We start from the raw sequence: 8,501 nt of genomic DNA, 5'->3' as shown, positions 1-8,501 counted from the left end.
AATCCAAAAATATGAGGATAGTTTAAGAAGCCTCTGGGACAATATGAAGCATATCTACATTTGAATCATAGGGATACCAGAAGGAGAAGAGAGAGAGAGAGAGCAAGGAATTAAAACCTATTTGAAAAAATGACAAAACTTCCTTAACCTGTCAAGGAAAATAGACATATAAGCCCAGGAAGCACAGAGAATCCCAAACAAATTAACTCAATGAGGCCCACACAAAGACACATCATCATTAAAATGCCAAAGGTTAAAAACAAAGAATCTTAAAGACAGCAAGAGAACAGCAGTTAGTTACCTACCCATAAGACTGCCAGCTGATCTTTTAACAGAAACTTTGCAGGCCAGAAGGGACTGGCACTTAATATTCCAAGTGATGAATAGCAAGGACCTGAAACCAAGATTACTCTACCAGCAAAGTTATCTTTCAGAATTGAAGGATAGATAAAGAACTTCCAAGACAAGAAAAAGCTAAAAGAATTTACCATCACCAAGCCACTATTATAAGAAATATTAGAGGGGCTTCTTTAAGAAGAAGAAGAGAGAAAAAATATGAATAATAAAATGGTAATAACTACATATCTATCAATAATTACTTTAAATGTAAATGGATTAAATGCTCCAGTCAAAAGATAGCATGGCTGAATGGATAAGAAAACAAGGCCCTTACAAATGCTGCCTACAACAGACTCATTTTAGATCAAAGACACACACAGACTAAAAAGGATGGAAACAGATATTTCATGAAAATGGAAACAAACAAACAAATAAACAAATAAAAAGCTGGGGTAGCAATACTTATACCAGACAAAATAGACCTTAAAACAAAGGCTACAAGAAGAGACAAAGAAGGACCCAGTAATCTCATTTCTGGTTATTATCCGAAGACACCCAAAACATTGCATTGAATGGTTATATGCATCCATATATTCCTTGCAGTACTATTTGCAATAGCAAGATATGAACATAACCTGAGTTTTTATCAATGATGAATGGATAAAGAAGAGGTGGTACATATATACAATGGAATATTTCTCAGCCATGAAAAAGAATGAAATCTTACCATCTACAACAACATGGATGAACATAGAGGGTATTGTGCTGAGTGAAGTCAGACAGAGAAAGACAAATCTCATGTGATTTTACTTACATGTGGAATCTAAAGGATAAAATAAACAAAGAAACAAAATAGAAACAAACTCATAGATACAGAGAACATTTTGATGTTTGCCAGGTGGAAGGGGTTTAGGGGTTGGGTGAAAAAGGGGAAGGGATTAAAAACTACAAATTGGCAGCTACAAAATAGTCATAGGTATATAAAACATAGCATAGGGAATATAGTCAATAATATTGTAATAACTATGTACAGTGTCAAATGGGTACTAGATTTATCAGGGTAATTAGTTTGTAAATTATATAAATGTTTAATCACTATGTCATATACCTAAAACTAATATAATTTTGTATGTCAATGGTAATTGAAAAAATATGTATTTAAAAAAAGATCTAACTGAAAAAACATTTAGAATTCTATACACAAAAAAAATAAAATAAAACATTTATACGCTAATTCTTAGATGTCTAACCCAAGAAACGAAGGACTCTGATAAATTTCTGAGATTATATGATAACTTATTAAAATAATATTTTGTTAAGATAATTTTTATAGTTGCAAGGGTTAAATATATAAAAAACAAATTAGGAGAAATGGAAACTTATAAATATTAGTAACTAAAAGGGAAACTATTATAGAGAAAAACTTCATAAAGTAATGTTTGTAGTTGTGGTTGTAGTATGAATAAAATATGTGTTCGAGGATTTTAAAAAATGTTCTCTTGATTATAGTAGATTTAAACACAATGCATGGTTTTATTTGTTTTTGTTTGTTTGTTTTTACTATAAATTTATAGCAAATATTTAGCTATTCTGACAATCTACTAACTAGTTACATCTTTGTGTTATGAGTTTCAAAAATAAAAGTATAGCTTTGTGGCCATTACCAGTTATTCTTGTTGCTTAAATTTTCTCTTTTATTAATACATATAAGTCAAAAGATAATGTGGTTATTTTTTTCTTAAAAATAATGAAGATAGTCTAAACAGTAGACAGTATGTCCTATAGTTCCAACAATCTTATATAAAATATTCCTCAATCATATAAACATTTGTCAATATTGTGTTTTTCGCAGAGAGATAGTTATTTTACAATGTGAGGAAACCAGAGCTATATGTCATTATTTAGACAGTGCAGTATAATCAATACTTTGTGTAACCTAGACTGGTTTAGGATTGATTATTGCTTTTCTTCTTTCAGCAAAACAGTTAGGTCCAGTGGACCAGCATAAAGCATCTTAAGTCTATGTCAAAACAAATAACCCCCGATATGAAAGGATCTTAAGCCCCTGTTAAAACCTTTATACCTACTCTGACAGTTAGCCTTCAAAATGGCCCTAAAGGATCTCCACTTCCTGGTGTTCATGACCTACCTATACAGGTCCTACTACATTGGATAAAGCTAATATATCTATCCAATAAGATATTAAGAATACAATAGTGTGAATTTCAAGACCAGCTGATGAAAGACATAGTGCTTCTGTCTTACACTCTCTTTTAAACTGTTTATTCTGTGAGAATTTAGCTGCCTTGTCATGAGGATATATGTGCACCCATATGAAGAGATCTGTATTGAAAAAAATGAAGCACCCTATCAACAGCAAGTAAGGAACTAAGGTCTCCAGACAGTAGTTATGTTGAATGAACCATCTTGGAAATGAATCCTCCAGCATTCAGATGAATACAAGCCTAGCTGACATCTTGATTATAACCTCCTTAGAGGCCCATTGCCAGAGCCACTCAATTAAACTACCCCCAAATTCCTGACCCTCAGAATCATGTGAGATAAGAAATGTTTATCATTTTAATTAGCTAATTTAAGGAATAATTTTTAATAGGAAACAATTGTATTGATACAATACTAAGAACTTTTGATTTTTATTTTAAAAAAACATCTTGTCATCACTACCTCGCCACACACACACACTTGTAAGTATACAAGTGGAAAGCATATTCAAAAAATTATTTTTTCTACTCCAAAGGCACTCAGGAAAATTCACCTTCTCTAAATAACTTCCTCTTAGTTATTTCAGTACATATTAAAAATTGGTATACTTTTAAGTTATCTTAAAATTATTGCATCTTTTTAAAAATTTTATGAATTAAATTTACTTTTAACATTTCTATATTACACCAAATGAATTTAATCTAATAGTTAACAGCTACTTACCAAGAATAATAAGCCTGAACTCTATTACATAAGTATATTATTAAAAAATAAACCATTTCACTCTCTCAGACATTTAGTGTTCCTATGACTAAAACAGTTTATGGTACCAACAGAGACGTTCTTATTTTGACATGTATAAAGATAGTCTCCACAGAAAACTTTGCACCTGACACTGAACACGTAAGTTTTCCATCAACACAAAATGCTTCTTGGCTTAGACCTTTACCATGACACATAAACAATTCATAAGAGTGGATTGTTTTGCTGCTTCAGCTAGATTGCCTGCTTACCACAAAGAACTCCGAAGTGCAACATCTTGAAGACATTCCTCATATTTAACACTACAGGAAAACACTTTTTCACTCCCAATTTATTGTGATTTTTTTTTTTGAAGTGAGGATGCCACAGATTGGAAAGGCATGCCAAGTGTTGTTTGTTTCCCACAAACTGGACATCTTGCTGTGAATAAAAAGAAGCTCCCATCATAAACTTGTGCAGAAATGCACTGATTGGCACTCTGCTGACTCCTTGATATTAAGCACAGCCAGCAGAAGCCTGATTGTAATTATTCTTGTTCTTGCTCTCTGTGTACACATCAGGTGCAGCAGGGCTCTTGGGGATATGCTGTTTAGTATCAAAGCCCAACAGAGTTGGAAGGTTCCCCTTACTCATTCACTGGTAGGCAAGAAACACATTTAACATAGCTAAGTTGTTTGCAAGCCAAGTCAAACATAACAGGGCTCATGATCGGAGCTTAGCCAAGTGCTCATAGTGGGTGGTCAAAGCACATTTGTCTAATTTAATTCAATGATCACAGGGAGCTTTAAACTAAACTGGAGCTTTAAAAAAGTTTTCATTATAAATGCTAGCTTTTAACACTAAAATATGGTGGCAGATTCATATTCTCAGATTGTGATTACCAGAGTTTTTCTGGAAACTTCCTGGGGTGTAGGCTATAATTAGTATATGTGAGCAGTGTGGTCACAATGGAAGCTTCCTGCTATAGTGTTCTGGTCCTCCTAGAGATTTTATGAACTATCCAGTATCCTTTCAATGAATTCATTTCCTTTTTCAGTTATCAAGAGCTATTTTTATGTCTTACTATTGAGAATTTTGACTGATACAAAGGTCCTTTAAAAAATATCTTTCAGAATTTTAAGCTTTCAAGCCACTAAAATACATAAAATAAAAATTTATGGAATCAATGTAGAGCTGGCAAACACATGATATTTAAATAGTTTGAATATGATATTTTGATATTATATAATTCTAAAAAAAGTAAGACAAACATAATTCTGAAATTTAATTTATTTTTACATTTATCATACTTAGTTTCATGGCAAAGATAATTTTTTTATAGTGAAAATAGTGTTCCTCAAGCATTTTGGAATCACAGCTCTAGGACATTAAAGTATATTCCTAATCACCCTTCACCATTTCTCATGTTACCATTTATTTCATATTACACACTTCTCACAACTTGTCTTCTTTCATTTCTATATAATAAAATCATAATACATTTAAATAATTTATCAGTCTATAGGATAAACTAGGTTAGGAAAAAAGCTTTAAAAGAAATAGATCCCAAAATTAATCTAGAGGTAACACAACAATGTCTACCAAAACTCTACTGGCTTTTTTTGGTAGAAATTGACAAGCTGATCCTAAAACTCATAAAGAAATGCAAGGGATCCAGAATAACCAAAAATATCTTGAAAAAAAGCAAAGTTGGAGGATTTCCACTTACCAATCTCAAAACTTACTACAAAGCTATAGCAAACAATACTGTGTGCTACTAATATAAGTGTATATATATATATATATATATATGAAATAAAATTGACAGTCTAGAAATAAACATATAACTATGGTCAACTGATTACTACAAAGCAATTTAACAACAACAACAACAAAAAAAAGGAATAGTTTTTTCAACAGATATTGCTGGGACAACTGCAAAGCCACATTCAAAAGAATGAATTTGGACACATACTTCACACCATATGTAAAAATTAACTAAAAATGGATTGAAGACCTTAAAAGTGAGAGCTAAAACTATAAAACTCTTAGAAGAATATATAGGAATAAGCCTTTGTGATCTTGGATTAGGTAATATGTTCTTAGGTAAGACAACAAAAACAAAACAAAAAATTAGATAAATTGGATTTCATCAAACTTTGAAGCATTCATGCTTCAAAGGGTACTATCAAGAAAGTGAAAACAACGCACAGAATGGGGGGAAAAAAAACCTTTGCAAATTTCATATATACGACAATGGTCTATCATCCAGAACAAGAAGTGACCAACATTCCATGGGTTATAGTTTCATTGTCACTTCTATTTTTAAAGACTTTACAATGCTATTTAGATCTGTCCTGTATGTGTACTTCTCATTGGTCAGCCTGGGACTTGAGTGGAAATCTATCTCTTAGTTCAGTTCTGAAAATCATTAGTATGCTATTTAGGACCACAGCCATGTATATACATCTCATGGATGATTTCAAAAGTTCATAACAAATTTACGTGGCTTGATTTTTCAAACTCCTTTCTCTTCATGATTTCCCCGGTACTTCCCAGTTCCCTGTAGCTCTCCTTTTTAGTCCTCCACCCAGAAAGCTCGGGGTATGTTTACCTCACTCTGCCACACACTTGCTGCATATGGAGTAGAGTCTTTGTAGGATAAAATGAGACCCAACGCAACAAGGGTTTACCCCACTCTCTTAGGAGCACAGTTCCTCTGATCAAGAGTAAATTTCCCCTTCCTAGTTTTACACACCAGTGGGCCCCTGCTATCACCACCGTTGCTACCAGATCTCTTTTCTGCTCATCAGTTGTGAAATAGGGTGCTTTTACATGAGACAGAAAAAGACTAACATTTTATTGTTTGTTTCAATAAAGAATTATCTCACTGAAAATAGCTCATTTCATCCTTTATACTAATGATGAGAGTATATCTAAGAGATAATTTGTATGGAAGTTGGAAAATATAGGCAATAACTGAACAATCTTCTTTATGATTATTTCCTACCATTATTTCAATCTACTCATATAATAGTTGTTGAAAAGAATCCCCATTCCTTTACTTTTTTAAGACAAACTACATAAAAAAAAATCCAAAATATTTTAGTTGGGACTGTATAACTTAAAACACCTAAGTTTTCACTAATAGCTTCCTTTCTCTTCTATTCAAACTAAGTTGATGAGGAAATTATGTATTGTAGGTTTGAAAATAATTGCAAATGTTAACAATTGATTTAGTAATTACTGGAATGATTGTTTGATTTAATTCTAAACTGTTTTATTGGTTCTAAATGAATCTAGAATAGTAACAGTCTTATAAGAACAGAGACTTTCAAAAATGACACTTCCACACTCTCATGGCCTAATTATTGTCACAAAGAATCCTCCAACAAAGGTATTGCATCACACAGCTCCCTGCTCCTTGTTATAAATGAAGACCCGAATCTTCATAACATAAACAAAAAGAAAACATGTAATAAAACTTGAGTAATGTATTTGAAAGGAAACTGCCCTTTAAAGATAATGGATCTATTCTCGACTCCATGCATGAATGAAACTCTCATTAACACTAATGGAAGTTACTCATGAGAATCAAGAAAATATACCTGGTATAACAATTTCCAAAATGGGTAATGGCTTCTAATCTATTCCTGGCATAGATGTGTCTTTACGGAGCCAAACAAAAGTACTCCTGAAATTTAGGAATAGAAATAAGCATTTAAATCAAGAATTTTAAAGTACTAGGAAACTCTGAGAGTACAGCAGTAACTTTATATTTTTCTTTTCTCCTCAAATACTTTTTTCCAGTCACTTGATTGCTTCTCTTCTGCCATTATATGAGCTTTGAGAGACTGGTTTCAAAGCAAGGATGCAACATAATCAATTAGATAAGATAACTTATAGTACACTACCACAATCCCTAAAACAAATATAGTTCTCAGAAAAGTTAAGTTGTTTTCCCAATCTTATTTGAATATTCTTTATAGAAAATTGTCATGATGTGAGCTAGCAATTATCCAGAAACATTTTTTTCTCTGCATTTAGATGTTCCTGATTATAGATTATCTGTTGATATTTTCATAGCTTAAATTAGCTTTCTGAAGCCTTTCGCTATAGAATTTTTAAACATCAGAAAGTCACAACGTTCAAGAAAATTAAAAATTTTAATACACAAATTATACATGTAATTTATTTAAAATAATCAAGTTAGATAATATTATAATATTCCAATGAACAATAAAATATGTTGAAAAGCAGGGCAGTTTTGTTACCCCTTCATCTAAATATCTTCCATGGTTTCTGCTAGAGATGAAATGTAAGCATTGAATACAAGTACTTATGTTCAGATACACTTCAGCCTCCTTATATAGCTGATCTTTGTCCAACCATATGACAGAGAATACCTAATTGTTTTGAAATAAGCTACTTCGCAGTCCATGATCTTGGTTTTGTTCAAGTAATTAATTACTCAGTTTATCTAAATGAGGAGTTTTTATTTATTTCATGTATTTATAGTTCTCCGATCTTTCCTCTGCAAATTTTTTCTACCGAAATTAAGTCTCAGAAGCTTCCCAGTAACACTGATTTTTGTTCAATAATGGAAGTTACTCCTAGTCAACATGTAGACCTCTCTCTCACTCTCTCTCTTTCCCTCCTCTCTCTCTCTCCCCACTCCCCCCCTCCTCTTTACTGTTGCCTTTTGCTTTCCTTTCTGTCAACTTTACATATGGTGTAAGCATTTCTCCTTGTCTCCTATCTAACAGGGTAGAACGAGTTAATTATGTTAAAGTTTTCGAGAAGAGTGTACAAGATAGTAATGAAACTGACTTAATGCTAACATAAACATCTCCATACGTTTATGATAACCATATATATAAATATGCTACTAAAATGTTTTCAGGAAGATCGAAGCCATGCCTTTTGAGATCAAAAATTGAAAAAAGAGGGAAAATAGAGATTCTGACATAGAGTCTGGAATAGCAGAGATCAAACAAGTAGTGAAAGGAACTGTCAGGAATAGAACTAGCATGACTGAAAATTGCTTGTATGCCTGACACTTTAAAGTATTACTGCCATACATTAAGTATCATCCAAAGAGATTGAAGCTCAGAGAGATTTAGTAATTTTCCAAAGACATACATATTGCAAATAGTGTGTATATGTATATATGTGTGCATGTGTATGTATACACACAT

The sequence above is a fragment of the Rousettus aegyptiacus genome, unplaced genomic scaffold (assembly GCF_014176215.1).
Source record: "Rousettus aegyptiacus isolate mRouAeg1 unplaced genomic scaffold, mRouAeg1.p scaffold_m13_p_10, whole genome shotgun sequence".
Classification (NCBI taxonomy): Eukaryota; Metazoa; Chordata; class Mammalia; order Chiroptera; family Pteropodidae; genus Rousettus; species Rousettus aegyptiacus.
This window is presented reverse-complemented; position numbering follows the sequence as displayed.